General features: G+C 46.7%; 1 long non-coding RNA gene across 1 annotated transcript in view; it reads right to left on the reverse strand.

The window, feature by feature from the left end:
* Positions 1 to 625: 625 nt before the first annotated feature.
* The window catches only part of LOC149865471 (uncharacterized), a 32051-nt gene continuing 16649 nt past the window's right edge, over positions 626 to 16027 (reverse strand). The window contains exons 2-4 of the long non-coding RNA XR_016442150.1: positions 2920 to 3035; positions 2574 to 2691; positions 626 to 1118 (exon numbers count right to left, since the gene is read on the reverse strand). This is a non-coding gene — a long non-coding RNA (uncharacterized LOC149865471). The remainder of the gene's footprint in view (positions 1119 to 2573; positions 2692 to 2919; positions 3036 to 16027) is intronic.

A 16027-nucleotide genomic window follows, 5' to 3' on the forward strand; every position in this document is an offset into this window, starting at 1 on the left:
GCCACCAAGCCTCTGGGTTTCCCCTCCCTTCTCTGGTTTGCTCTTCCTCTCCGGTCTCTGTGGGCCAGATGGCACATCCTGGAAGCCCAGGGGTCTGGTCCCTTAAGGTGAGGAAACCAGCATAGAGCTCAGGTTGGCACACAGCAGGGAGCACAAGGGAGAGCACGCAGTGGTGGTGGGAAGCGGACAGGGATGCCCACATAGCAGAGGGGGTATGAAGCAGGGGCAGCTCGGGGGTGGTGGGGGGTGCATATGAGGGAATCCATAATTGGTGCAGCCTGCACAGATGTGGCCTCTGCATCATGTAGCCCTCTGAAAAGGATGGACACAGCCCTGATCTATGATAAAGCTCATCCCGATTAAAACAAAGGCTGGTTGTTGCATCTGGAAATCATTATAAAATCATTTGGCATTAAGGGTGCTCGGTACTCTCCAAGTGTGGACTTCACACCCTCCAGCAAAAGTGGAATAGAAAAGGTCATGGCATATAAGAAAAAAGGAGGGTCACAGCAATAGGAGATCACAAGGTGTAAGGACCTCGTACAGCCCCTACAGAAATCAGTGGTAAGACCCTCTTGGCTTCATTGGAGGCCAGTAAAGCCCCAGTACTTTTGTGTGTTCTTGTTAGCTCTTCCTTTTACATTATTTTCAAAGTGTAATGTATTAGTAAATGGATGTGACTGATAGGAGAATTATTCCAAAGACTCACATGGATTTCTGAGTCATTTATTAAAATAACAACAGACAATTTCAAAATGCTTATCTTGTGGTCTTGTCACAATCAAGTCCTTGAACTGGAGTATTCCTGGCAGAACAGAACCAGCTGGAGCTATTGAACTCAATTCTGGCTCTAGCTTACATTTTTATAGCTCCAGGGGCCCAAAGCACACAACGCAGATTTGGCACAGTAAAAAATTATATTAAGTTTTAATGCCAATCTTTGTTTAAAAAATGTATTTCTGTTTGGTACCTCAGTAGCAGATGTTTTTTTTCTAGGTGTCTCCAGGTACACAGGCATGATGAATACATTTTACATTATTCAATTATACAGCTGACATATTTTGTAAAATGGCATGCTGAGTATTTCCATATGAACTTGGAGTTTGTCCCTGAAATAGCTGAAAAGAAGAACAATAAAATAGAGCCAAATCAGGTACAGTCTACTCTCCCTAGATTAATTTACCTTTTCTCATTACAGTGCTAAGGTTGGAATTTAGCTAGACTAGCAAATTCTGGAGTGAAGCTATTACATTTTCCGGCTGTTTTGCAAGGTTGCCTTTAAAGTAGCCAACTCTTCCTAACAATCAAAGTTAAATGTAAAGACGGAAGAAATGTATCTTAGTATGACAAAAAGGTCACAAATGAAATTGAAGTTGGCTTTTTCTTTGAAAATGGCAGTTATATAATACCTTATCCTTATGGATTCCAATAAATAACTGGCAAAAAGGACAACCATTGGTTTTCTGGTTTATGCCATGTTACATGACATCTTTATTTAGATTGCCAGCCCCATGCACAAAGGCAATATTCAGCCAACGTAATCTTTATTAGGTGCCTAGCTGCAGCTTAATTATTTTGCAACGACTGAGGCAAAGTAGCTGTTGAGCAGATCTGCCTTCTTTGCATCTTTGTTAGGAGTTCCCCCTGGTTTGTTAACAAAGGACCCACACCTTCCTTGGTCCTTCTTTTCTGGCCAACATACTTCTAGAGCTTATTTTGGTTGTCCTGCACCTCCTTTGCCAGGTGCAGCTCTTTCTTTATCTTTGCCTTCCTGATTTGATCCCTGCAGGGTCCTGCTATTTCCTGGTGCATGTTCTTGCTCATTCTTCCACTGCCTTTCTGCTTTGCTTTTGCATTTGAGGCATTTTAGAAGCTCCTTGTGCAACCACATTAGTCTCTTGCCATTCTTCTTGTGCTTCCATCTTGCCAGGACAGTTTCTTTTTGGGCTTCCAATACTGTGCCCTTTAGAAGCTCCCATTCCTTCTGCATGCCTTCTTCCTTCGGTTTATCATCCCATGACACCATGCCTGTTAATATCTTGAGTTGGATGCAACGCGCCATTTTGACATCTAGCATCCTAATTTTGCTGACCTCATGCTTTCCCCATCTCAGGATCTGGACTTCTATTGTAAGCACCTGGAAGTCTTCACATGTACAGGTTGCTGCTAGCCCTGGCCCTTGCAGGGAGCATGCCATGCCTTTATTAGTAGCTTCCAGTTTGCTTCTGGGTACAATTCAAGTGGATGAATTTGTGTATCAGTATAAGTCTAATTATGATTCCGGTCCTGATTGCCAGTTATTCTGTGACTTTCCCTAGGTTTTTACCTTAAGAGTTGATCAGACAGGGCATTAGTGCTAGTATCTGCTAAGATTAGATAGGGTGAGATCAGCAGGAATGTATTTCCAGTGGAGTTCCCCCGAATCTGGAACTCTTGCCATCCTTTGACCTAACAGTGCCAGAGTTTGCTGATCACCGGGAACAGATCCTCAGCTGATGTAAGAAGCTCCATGGACATCAACAGAGCTAGGTAGATGCATCAACTTAGGACATGCTCAGGACTATTCAACTTACCCATGCTTTTGTTTCATGGTCATCTGGAAGATGCTGGACTTCTATAAAACCTAATCCCAAGTGCCACACTGTCCCAGTCAGCATCAGGAGACTATTCTGGTTGCAGCATTCCTTCAACCTGAGAGGAAGAAATTGTGGTAGACTTTCTCCCTCTACTGCCTCTCCTCCATCCCCAGAGCTTTGGAAATCACCTTTGTTCTGGGATGATTTGCATATGTTAAATTGCAGGTCCTGCAGCTAAGTTTATTTATGTATGGAGGCTTTCAGGAAGGCAAAGATTCCCTGCAGGGGAATTTATTGGAAGGATGAAGTGGATTTTTAAAATTTCTATTAATTCTTTACCTACCTGAGTCCTAGTAGATCATTACTGCATATGGTGAAGTCTGCTTCCAGTTTGCTGTCATCTGCCATGTACAGAAGTTACACTTATTGCACGGTGAGTGCACAGGAAGCACGCTACAGCTGTAACCAAACAGACGGGTAGGGCGCATAGCACTGTGAATATAGTGGATCCCACTCTAAGATAACCCTGGATGGATGTGGTATCAGACTTCAGCACTGTAGGTTAGAGCATTATAATGAACATCTGTACCAGATCCCATCCCAGCATAGGGTAGGTTGCATTCTGCCTGCAACCCCTGGGGCTTTGGAGCACCCCTCTCACCCCCCATTGCAGGGTGGCACTTTAGCCTTGACCAGAGCTCATTTGGTCTGCCTGAGTGCCAGGCCCCACCCATGGGCTCTCAGTGACCCAAGATGGTGAAGCCCCTGTTTCCAACCTCCCCCCCAACCCACCCCACTTGTTCCCTCCAGCCAGATATGAGTTACTGTCTGGTGTTATCGCTCAGTGTCCAGAATCCATCTACCCCGTCTGGGCATTTGTAAAGATTGCAGTCTTCAGTTAAGCATGGTGCTGTTTGCTAGACACCACATTCACACAGGAGGCTGTCCAAGATGTTCATCTCGTGAAGTATTGTTTTCAAGAGACTGTATCCAGATCTCAGTCTGTTCAGCGTGACCTATGCTTGTCTGCCAAAGCCATTCCCGATGGGAGACTCATTTGCTGTTAGTATAAAAACCTGTAGGAGTAGACTTCAGCCTGCATTACTCTGAACAATCATTTCATTTCCATTTACCCTCACCCCTCCCCTAAATTTAGCACAACGCACAAGGCCACAGTACCCGATCTGTCAGGCTCTCCAGGGGCCCAGAAACCTGGCAGCAAAGGAGCATTGGGGTCTGTCTTAAGTCATTTGATCCAGTGCTCTAGAGTGCAGGGAATACATCTGAGTATGTGTAAGTTGTGCAGCCTGCTATCTGCCTCTGTGCACTGGCACATACAGTGTCCAGCTTTTAAGTGTGACAGCATGCTGGGGTTATTTGACCCCCAGCACTCTTTCCTGCCCAGAGCAGGGGGGCTGGATCTGATCATCACACGAGGTTCCTTCCAGACCTAAATATCTGTGAACAGGAGGACAGTAATCTGCTGGGACATGATCCATTGAAGTGTGGTGGTTCTGAGCACTTTGAAGTTGGCACACCATGTTTTGCTAGCTAAGCATTGTAAGGCAGCTACCCATGCAGAGACTTTCCCGCTGATCTTCTGGATGTGATGTTTATAGGTGAGGGAATGGCCTAATGAGACTCTTTGATAGGGGTATGCTCATGTAGTTGCCTAGTCTGATATTCAGCATGCTCTTGGCTTGATGATTATCCAGGTGGAAGACTGATGATACTGATTTATTTATGCTCCCCACTGACCTTGTGCCTCTCAAACACCCCTGTCCCACTAACCCCTGCACCACTGGCCTCAAATGAAACCAAGACTTTGGGGTCATTATCCCCTACTGTTGTTGGGGGGCTTATCAGGCTGTGCTACATTCAGTGGGACCATAAATCTGGTTAACTGACAACTGCCCACCCCATCCCTCAAGGTCAAGTTGGTTTCCTGAGAGAGGCCAGCGTGTTGACACAGAACCACTTCACACAAAATGGCATGCCAACAGACCCAGGAAGACACTGAAAACCTTTTTTGGAGTCCCATAGCTGAAGTGTGACCAACAGTCACAACTGTGAGTTTTTCCTGGCACGTCTATGAGTGCCATTTGGCAGAGCGCCTGTGTATAAGCACTGCTGCAAGTAAGGCATAGCAGGAACAGGAAAATTTCCCCCTAACAAACTCCCTACCACTCCCTCTTTCCCTCTTCTCCCAGAGAAGGCTCATCCCTCCAGGTCTGAATGCTTGGATTCCCAGCCTTCACAGCTCCCATAATGTCGAGGTTTTCCCAGCGTTACCCAATTTTACCAGCAAAACACAGCTATATCAGAGTGTTCTCAGTGCCAGGTTGAGAGGCACAGCTTCTGGCCTTGGGCGGGGGAAAGGGTCCAGACAGGGAAGTCACCATAGGTCCCTCAGTGTCTCCTTTGTTTGCAGCCTTCTCATTTCCTCATTTGTATGCATGGAGGGTTATGGGTGGTAGATCCAGGATGGTTGGCCGGAGAGACATGTGAATAAATGGCACTGGCAAAATAAGACCAAGTGGGGCTCTCAATGTGGAGGGTGGGAATGGACAGATTGGTGACTGCTTGCACCCTCACTGCCATGGCATTTGAGCAAGCCACCCAGGCCCAGGAATATGCTATGAAAGTTCAAGAACAAGGTCTGCAGATGACCACCCATGCCCCTGTGGAGCAGAGCCAGTCACAGAACCAGGATAAGGAGTTTATGCACAGGGTCAAAAGCTGCTTGGCATCCAGGTACAACAGCCCTGAGCGGCATCAGCACCACATCCTGTGGAGAGCCCACGGCCCTCCCGGGCAGGAGTAATGGAACAGGCTGTCACCTACCCTGCCCCCCACTCCCAACATGGAGAGCCCTGCTCCAGGGGCAGTTCTCTGGAGAGATAAGAATGGGGGTCCCATGGGGGCTGCCCTGGATGGCAGCCAAGGGGGAATGCTCCACACCACACATTGATTGGGAGGTGGTGGAGTGCGGGGAGGAGGCAGAACAGGAGATACGGCATGTGGGAGCCACTGACCTGTGGTCCAAGGGGCCCAGAAGGGAGCAACAGTGCAGGAGGGGAAACATTTTTTGAAAATCTTCCCTGTTACTTTTTTAGATCTCATGATATGAATTAGAGACCAACTTATGTATTAGGACCTTTTTGCACACTGTGTGATCACTGATAAACATTCAATTAAAGGCACGATGGGATCTGATGCCCAATCCCTACAGTTGCGCCTCCTGCCATGCAACATATGCATGGCAAGGCGCACAGTTTGGGGATCACAGATCAGATGCCAATCGAACCCTGCTCGCCAGTGCAGGGGCTGCCTGGGATCATGATCAGTTGAAAGCTGGGTGCTGATGATCAGCTGATTGGCAGCTGGCTCTGGGGATCCATTGGTGCAGTCCTGGAGCAGCTGACAATGAGATGATTTTTCACTGGTGGGGATTGCACCAGGACCAGCTGGAGACCTTCATGCAGTCCAACCTCCCCCATGTTCAATTTATGGCATGATGGAAACCAGCTACAAAATTACTACACTTTTTTTTGGACTGTTGTTCTAAAAACAAGAACTTTGCTCCCCCTATGGTTAGAATCACTCTTCTAATATCCAGCTTAAGTTTATTCATCACCTGTGTTCTGCTCACACTTAGTGTAATGTCCAATATAGCTGAATGACAGCAAATAGCTTTTGGCTTGTATTGCAAGGTTCAGAAATGAATGATTATAAAAGACACACATCACTCTCCAGAGTGCTATACCACTCTCTGTACAAAGGATGGCTGATGGAGTGGCCTGAAGGCAAGAAAATGTTTTAACTCTTGGGACACCACAGCAAATGTGAGAGTTTCAATTAAGTTTGCTAACCCAGATGCAGTAGTTTTAAAATGCTATAAGTGGTTTTCTGTGTTACAAGGTTATGGAGTGGAGGAGATGACCAAAGAACAATTTCTTGTAGTTCCAGTTTCTAGTCAGCTGGTAAAGTGCCATGACGATAGGTTTTGTCTGGATATTTCCAAAGAACCAACCTCATACACAAATGATAACTTGGCTCCTAGGTTCTAGTGTGTAAAAATCACGACAGTGTTTCCTTGGTCTCGTTGATGCATGCCTAAGTGTTTCAGTTTTGTGAAGTGCTCCACTGTTGCATGAATTGCTTAAGTCAGTAGTGTAACTGGGGCGGGGAAAGGAGAGGCAAGTGGGGGCAACAGCCCTAGGCGCCACCTTTGTGGGGGCGTACTAGAAGTACTAGCAGTACTAGTACTAGAGGTTTGAGCACCTGTTTCAATTGGTATTTATTACAAGTTATATCCTCAAAGACTTCCTAGTTTTTAATCCCTCTGTCAAACACCATGGATGTTTTCTTTTTGCTGCAACTCTAATAGGTTTTCAGTAAGAATGAGAGTAGTAAAATAAATCTGCAAAGCATGGTATGCATGTACAAAGTACATCCATCATCACTTGCAAATTATATTGCAAGAAAAGCAGTCATAAAGAACTCAGGAGGATAAACTCCATGCCAAACTTATGCCGTAATTACTGGCCTACGATCACATTTAGGTGCAACCATATCTGAGGCAATAAGGTCTCATGGATGGGGCACTGGGACACTGGGCTGGGAATTAGTAGGCGTGGAGTCTTCCTTACTTGCCTGCAGACCAGCCATGGGGCCTCCATTTTCCTCTTCCCTGTCTTGCATATTTAAATTGATCTCTCTCTGTGTTTGCATTATATCTAGCACACTGGGGATCTTATCCTTGTCAGGGACTCTAGGTGCCACTGTAATATAACCAGCAGTGATATTAGATTTAGATAGCTGGATCCATCTCAAGTCCAGTGAAAAATGCATCCAAGATTGAGATAGCTGAATCCATCTCAAGTCCATAGCACATGTCTTCTCCTATGAGAATTTGTCACCTCCCCTTCCATACCAGTCAAGCATTTGTGGATTAAGAATGCAAGGGCTGAAGCCACCGTGCAATGGTCTGTATGGTACAGGGACATTAGAGAAACAAATCCAGCCTGATAGGGGTAAGGATACCAGCATCACCTCTTACAGCATATGTCTGGTAGTTGCACGGAGGGCACTGGAAATGCCCTCTGACCCCAAAATTTAAAGACTATTCCGACACCAGTTTCACAACAACTCTAGATCAATGCCAGCTTTTGATAACATTCTCACCTACAAGATATAGCAAGCATGAACATATTTAGATGTCTAACTGATTGCAGCAGTAAGTAGACTAGTTCTAAATCTGTACCTTTAATTGGGTACCTGCAGAAGCGTTGCCATAGGTGGACTTGTTTTGTGGTTTTAAAACAGGATGTCACCTTTCAGTTACACAGGACAATTAGGCATGGGGCAATACCTATGGAAATCAATACAAATCCTCTCATTGACTTCAGGGGACAATTGATCAGAACTTATATGGCCTTCAACATTGCAATACTTAGTCATTAGACTCTACTATTTAAGAATATTAAATTACCTTACTTGACTTGGTAATATTGGACAGCAGTGAATGCCACAGATAGGTTATGGATTTTAAGCCTTGCAGTTGGGATTGGCTGGAGATGAGGCTGGTCCTGTGGTGGCCTAAGGAGCTATCTGTAGGCTATTGCTGGTGAGAGAATATAGATCCGACTTTTTGTGCTGTGTAGAGACCATGAATGGATAGTGAGGATGCTAGAGGATCTTGACCTAAGGGATATGAAGGCTTAATTCAGAGCAGTGCTGTAGCAAGGCAGGGGCGAGTGAGACAACCACACCAGGCACTGAAGTGAAGGGGTGCCAACAGGTGCTGCCCAGCCAGGGCAGGGATGGAGCCATGAGTAGCTCATTTGGGGAGATGGGGGGCTGGGGGGTGGGCAGCTCCCACTGCTGCATGCACTCCTGGGCAAGCAAGGGCGGGTTGCCTCCCAGATCTGTGCATGGGCCGAGGACAGGCTGCCGTTGCAGGCTTTGCCCCAGGCACCAAACTTCCTTGCCATGGTACTGATTCAGAGAGCCTGAGGAGTCATTGAAAGAAGCATCCTGTGATGACCAGAGGCAGCTATGCATCTGGGGAAGAAGAGTTTAAATATGCTGTATAGTTTCAATATATTACATTTAAACTACAGCAGCTGAGCTGGGAAACTGAATTAAGACACTTCTCTTGAGACTTCAAAGTGAAAGGTGACATACATAAAAAGAGAAAATGAGAGCCTGAAGAGGCAGCAGGAAATAAGAGTTAAACAACAGATTTGGCTTGGTCCCTGGGCTACAACCCAGAGAAATAGTAATGTCTGCGGGGTTTTATACTTCTTTTTCTGGATGGGTATTTCTCTGGAAGGGCCTGGAATGGGAATGAGGCTTAGCCAGATTACAGGAGCTCCACCAATAAACCTGAGAATGGGAGGCTGCAGCGCTCTAGTATGGTGCATCTACTACACTGTAGGATTGTTTCCAGGGAGTTCAGTAATATAATTCTAGGAAACAAATTCAAGTTTTCAGGTCAGGCTCTGATCCCATTAACTGCAATATAAATCCAGAGAAGCTCTATTGACTTGAATAGAAGTCGTTTAGGCTTATAACAGAGAAACTGAGGGAAGCTTGACTTTGGGCTTTTCAGAATTAAGCATTTCTCTATCACATTTTTTATTTTATTTTTTTTGACCAGTTGTGTTTATCAAAAAATTCCCCATGGAAATATTTTTTGTTTAAATGAAAAAACATGGTTCTGGTGCATGAGTGTTTGTGTGTGCACACATGTGAAACTTCAAAGCAAACTTTTGGTTTTGATTTTAAATTTGAATTCAATTATAATAAAAATACCATTTGGGTTTCAGAAATATAACCCCAAACTAAAGTTGGGAACAAAAATGAAAATTCCTTGAGTATTAGAAAGGCATATTTAATCAATTCTGGTGCAAGGTGCATTGTTCTTTATTCCCAGTATTTTGGCTGGATTTTTTTTTTTTTTTTTTTTTTTTGTCAGTGGTACAACCAGTTCTGTCTCTTAAACTTTTTCTTTTTCCTTTTTGGTACAGAAGACTCTGTCTCCAGTTTATTTGGTTGGAACTGAAGAGGGCCAACTTCTTGATGGGGGTTTTATCTGCTCTAAGGATGCATTCGGTGATGGAAATGGGAGAATTAAAATGATTCAGAGAGCAGTTTTAAAGCATGCACAGGACAATACTAAACTATAATGTGATCTTAACAGACCTGCTGGCTCAGGAAAACTGTGGAAGTTCATTCAGTGGAGGTTTTCAAGAAAAAGCTGGATAGGCATTATGATACAGGAATTGGGTATTTATTCAGGGAACTGGACTTGGATGCCCTTTGAGGCATTCCTTCTGACCCTATAATTCTGTGATTCACTATCTAAGATGCACTATCACAGTTGTAGGGCAGAGTCAAGTCTAGTATAATTCAAGATAGGGAAGTTGCCCATCTAAATATTGGGTTCTGATGCTAAAAAGAGCTTTGTGTGAAGATGTTCATGTGCTCAGATCTTGATGATTGCAAGATCAAGGTTTTAATTCTCCTTCATCTAACCCCATGCAGGGAATAAGTTGTTGGATGGATACTATTCTTTTTATATCTTGCTTGTCAGGGGTGGGATTTTCAGAAATGTTGGCATTGCTGTGTTTCTCTGAAAGTCAATGGAGGCTTTGCCATTCATTAAGTGGACAATGCTTTAGCACTTTAAAAAAATCTTATCTCAAATGTGCCACACCGGTCAACTCCCAGGGTGCATTAGCATTCTACAGGTTCTCCTACTGGGATCTGTGTGTCGTGTTTCCTGTCATTGGTTTTTGTTCCAATATTGACTGTTCTCCCTTTTTATAAAAGGGGGTTTTTTTGGCTGTAATATTGCAGACAGACTAAAACAGTGTGAGGATTGAGATCACAGGAAGTGTTACTACACCTTTCTTTGTCTTGAAATATTTGGAGCTCTGGGAGGAAGTTCCAGCCCCATCTGAAACTCCAGGGCTCTAGGCAAGCACTTAGTACATGTCATAAATTACTTCAGTTAGAATATTCTGAGATGGAAGTAATGAGATTTGTCTAGAAAATATTAATAGCACTTCTTAAGATTTAGATCAAAGTTTAGCTCTATTAGAAGTGTGTTAACTATGATAATGCAGTAGCCACTAATATGATTTTGGATGTTTGTGAGGAAAGAATGAAATGCAGGGTTGTAGAGCACTTAACATAGCACAATGAGGTGACAGTTTCCACGGGCACAGGCATGTTAATGAACCTGGTGCAGCAAGAGCAAATACATTTGTTTGATTTTGGAGTATGTTATCCATGGGTATAAATTGGCAGGTATTTGACCAGTCTGAAAGAAACTTGGTTGTGTTTACTTTTGAGAAAAAGGAAGTTACTAAGAGACTTGACAACAGTTTTCAAATAGTTGAATCACTGTCATAAAGAAGAGGAAGGTACATTGCCCCTTGCCAAAGTGGGCAGGAAAGAATGGGTGCGTCTACATGTATATGGACATTTGATCTGGGATCATTTTACTTGTGAGTAAACGTTCCCGGACAGGTATCTGTACATGCAGGGAGATAGGAGCAGATTTGCTGCTCCTAGAAGCAAACTGGTCCCATTTCCTTCAGCCCTACAATGGGCCCCTGAAGCCACCAAGGGGAGATCAAGGCTCCAGCTGCACCTGCCAGCAGCCAGCAGCCATCTTGAAAAGCCAGACCCACTCTCTACTCCCTGGACAGCCACTTCCCTGGCCAGGAGCAGCATTGCACAATGCAAAGGCAGCACGCAGTAGCTGTCTCATAGCCACCTCTGCCTCCCCATGCCATGGCTGCTCCAGCCCCAGCCCTTGGTAGTAATGTGAAGCACCCTGGGCTCTGCTGGCCACTGTGCTGGCCTGACTGGCCTGCCACACTGACCACCAGATGGCCTATGGCTGTCTGGGTCCTACTGCCTTCCCTACATGCAGTGACCACCTTCCCAGGTGCACAGAGCTGTCCCAGGACTGTCACTGCTACACAGCTGCCACCTGGACTCTGTCCTGTTGGCCAGACCCTCACAGGGATGCTGACATTGGGCTCACCAGGCCAGACAGGACTGGTGGCTGCATATTGTCCAGCAGATCTGGGAGGATGAGCACTGGCTAGAGGCATTCAGGATGACCTAGGCCACTTTCCTGGTTGACCTGGAGATCCTCCTGAACCTGGAGTGGCAGTGCCATGCAGCCGCCCCTCCCAATGGACCTTGCCCTGCTGAAACTAGACATACCAGCCAGCCTCTACTATGTGCACCATTTCTTTGGTATGGGCAAAGTCACTACCAGGGAGGCTGTCCTAGAGGTATGTGGTGCCCTCCAGGATGTGCATGACCCTCTGGAGGTGATAGAGGGGTTCTGTGCCTGGGATTCCCCCAGTGCATTCAGGTCCTGGATGGGACCCATGTCCCCATCACCTGCCTGCTCCATAGTGACCACCCCTACCCAAAGGGGTTTTAACTCTGTTGTGCTCCAGGCCATCATCAACCACCATGGTGCTTTCACCAATGTGAGTTCTGTCTAGGCAATCAGTGCCCATAATGCCTGCATGTTTTTTAACTCTACCCTTCCAGCCCTGGTGCAGAGTAAGCACTCTGCACCAGGGAAGCTGGACCTCCAACTGGGCACTGTGATGGCCCCAGCCCTCCTCATTGGGGACCCTACCTACACACTCCCACCCTGGTTCATGTGGCCCTACATCAGCCAGCTGGACTCCTGCCAGACCCACTTTAACCAGTGCCTGGGCCAGACCCAAGCCCTGATGGAGTACACCTTCAGCCTCCTCAAGGGACACTGGTGCCTCAAGTTCACCAAGGACAACATCCCCCAGGTCATCATCACAACCTGAATGCTGCATAGCATCTGTGAGGCCCAGGGGGAGCTGTTTCACAAGGTCTGGATGAAGGCACAGCAAGCAGAAGATGCCTGGCAGAGGGAATACCAGCTTCAATTACAGCGACAGCAGCAGGCCCCCCTGCTGAAGCTCCAGGCAAGTCACGTACTCCCCACCAGAGGCCAGGGCATTGGGTGTGAGAGGTACTTGCCTACCACCTCCTCCTGCACTCCCCATTGTAGCCTGCCTAGGCAGCTGCCCACAGACCCCTACCCACCCTCAACACCACACTCACTGCAGGCACATCTCAGAACAAAAATTTTTATTCCCCTCATATCAAACAGACCCCGCTCCTTCCTCCTCCTCCAACAAACAGAGCCCCCATTCCCCCTCCCTCCCCAACAACAGAGCTTTTCCACCTCCCACCCCACCCACCAACAATAAAATACCCTCTTATCCGTGCAAATTATTTAGAATGTGGTGGTTTGTGTGGGTGCCCTCCAGGGGTGGGTGGCCATGGGGTGGGGCACCTAGGGGGTGGATCCCAGGGATAGGCAGCCAGCACCCTGGCCTTCGGCCATTTCTCCATGGCTACACATACTACAGTGTGTCCAGCAGATGGAGGGCTCACCCAGAGGCAATAGCAGCCACTGGTCCCCTGGTGTGGGCAGCTCCCCCTCTGGCAGTTGGTGTCCAGGGCCTGCAGGCCCAGTGTATGGCCCTGGGCCCACTGCTGGCAGCTCTGGTTTTGTGCCTGCATGGAGCTAGGGTGAACAGCAAGACTGGGCCCAGGCAAGGGAGCTGAGTGGTGCAGGACCCAGGGTAGGGTTCATGGTAGGTGCACCTCACTTGTGGAGGCAGCGCTGGACTTCCACCTAGGCCCACAAAGGGACCTGTCTGACAAAATAAGGATGCTTTATCGCAATTTAGAATTAGAGGGTTTCCCTTCGACACATAGAATCTGAGTGTCTTCTATGTAAAAAAAATCAGTAAAAACAGCAAAGTCTCTAGTGAACTTCAAGTAGAATCAAACACTTAAGCCATGTCCAAATGAGTGAGGCTGTGCAGTCTATAGCACCTCAGACACATCTGTGGTGCCACATACTGCACATTCAGGTGTTCTCCATGCTCAAGGTAGCAACACAGGGGGGGTTTTTTGACCCCTGGAGATCCTATGGTCTGCACTCCTGGAGGCAGTCCTGCACTCCTGGAGATCCCAGGGTCTGCCCCCAGGCCCTCCAGTAAAGTTACTGGGGCCAGCCACTGCTGCCCCCAGCCTTCCCCACCCCAACTGAGGTAACCTATAGGCTGGTTAGTCTCACCTCAATCCTAGGCAAGCTGTTTGAAAAAATTATGCTGGCACACATCCAGAAGGGGCCAGCAGGAGACTGCATGCTTAGGGGCAACCAACATGGGTTCATCAGTGGCAGGTCCTGTCAGACCAACCTGGTGGCCTTTTACGATCAGATCACCAGATCATTAGATGCAGGGGTAGCAGTGGATATAGTCTTCCTGGACTTCCGGAAGGCTTTTGACACTGTCTCTCACCCTGTTCTCATTAAGAAACTGGGGGGCTGTGGTGTAGACACCCACACAGTCAAATGGGTGGCCAACTGGCTGGAGGGCCGCACCCAAAGGATGGTAGTAGATGGGTCCTTCTCAACCTGGAAGGACTTGGGCAGTGGGGTTCCCCAGGGCTCGGTCCTCGGGCCCGCACTGTTCAACATCTTCATCAGCGATTTGGATGAGGGGGTAAAAAGCACCCTGTTCAAATTTGCTGATGACACTAAGATGTGGGGGGACGTGGGAACATTGGAAGGATGCAACAGGCTACAATCAGACCTAGACAGGTTACAAGGGTGGGCGGACGAGAATAGGATGGGTTTCAACACAGACAAGTGCAAGGTGATGCACCTCGGGAGGAACAACCGGCATCATACCTACAGGTTGGGGAACTCCCCTCTTATCAGCACGGAGGCGGAAAGGGATCTGGGAATGATCATTGACTCCAAGATGAACATGGGCCAGCAGTGTGGAGAGGCAGTAAGGAAGGCCAACCGCACCTTGGCATGCATCCACAGATGTATCTCGAGCAGGTCCAAGGAGGTGATCCTTCCCCTCTATGCGGCATTGGTCAGGCCGCAGCTGGAGTACTGCGTCCAGTTCTGGGCGCCGCACTTCAAGAGGGATGTCGACGGCATCGAGAGGGTGCAGAGGAGGGCCACTTGTATGATCAGGGGACAACAGGGCAGGCCCTATGAGGACAGGCTGTAGGACCCGAACCTGTTCAGCCTCCAAAAGAGAAGGCTGAGGGGGGATCTTGTGGCCTGTTGTAAACTAGGCAGCGGGGATCAGCAGGCATTGGGGAAGTCACTGTTTCCCCAAGCACGGCCAGGAGTGACCAGGAATAACGGTCACAAGCTGGCAGAGGGTAGGTTTAGGTTAGATATCAGAAGGCGCTACTTCACAGTCAGGGCGGCTAGGGTCTGGAACCAGCTTCCAAGAGAAGTGGTGCAGGCTCCTACCCTGGGGGTGTTTAAGAGGAGGTTAGATGAACATCTAGCTGGGGTCATTCGACCCCAGTACTCTTTCCTGCCATGACAGGGGGTCGGACTAGATGATCTGCTCAGGTCCCTTCCGACCCTACAAACTATGAAACTATGAAACCTCAACAGAATCACTTTCTTGGAAAGCTAAACGAAAGGTTAGCTAGCATTCAAATCAGGCATAGAAATGCAAAAACTTACTCATGCCAAGGAGGATGGCTTTAGGCAGTCCTCAACTTAGAACATTTCAAGTTACAATGTTTTGTATTTACAAAGTTTATAAATTGACACCCTGTTTCACCTTTCTGACATCAGTTTTGACTTTACAATGCTTGATCTGATGCCATGCCACACCAACAAACAAGTTCTCTGTGTCACCCATATTCCTGGAAAACATCTGTCCAAACTTCCTTGGATACGTTCTTTAAAAAAGCAGACAAAATGCCACAAAAACCTGCATCCAAGACTCCTGAGAAGACGCCAGCCAAGAGCCCTTCAAAAAGCCCAAGCAAGAGCCCTTCAAAAAGTCCAACAAAGTCACCTCAGAGAAGTCCTTCCAAATCAATATGATTGCTATTTACAATATAAATACATTAATATAGCTATATTAGTCATCTATAATTGATTAAGTACAAAATTCTGGGTTATTTTTGGTGAAAATAGGGTATTGGGCCTTGGTTCAGGAACCAATCCTCCATTTATAACATTGTTTCCTATCAGAAAATCAGTTCCAAGGTGCATCATTTCGACTTAAGACACAGTTTAAAGGAACCAATTGTGTCATAAGTCCAAGGACTGCCTGTATAGGCTAGACCCCAGGAACTTTGAGCTCTTGTTCAGTTTCTCCATTATTCCCCACTTCCCCCAGGCTTACAGCCATATATATTATATGACTATATAATAAACAGTTATTAATGACATTCATCTTTCTACAACCTAATCGGATATATGATAATGAAAGGGGTTGATCGTGAAGACCCTCTCCTCAAATAACTGAAGAATTTATGGCAAATACTTAACAACTGTTTAACTAGGACAACCTCAGATGTTATCAGCT

Source organism: Crocodylus siamensis, chromosome 4 (genome assembly GCF_052110815.1).
Source record: "Crocodylus siamensis isolate JL-2025a chromosome 4, ASM5211081v1, whole genome shotgun sequence".
NCBI classification, from domain to species: Eukaryota; Metazoa; Chordata; order Crocodylia; family Crocodylidae; genus Crocodylus; species Crocodylus siamensis.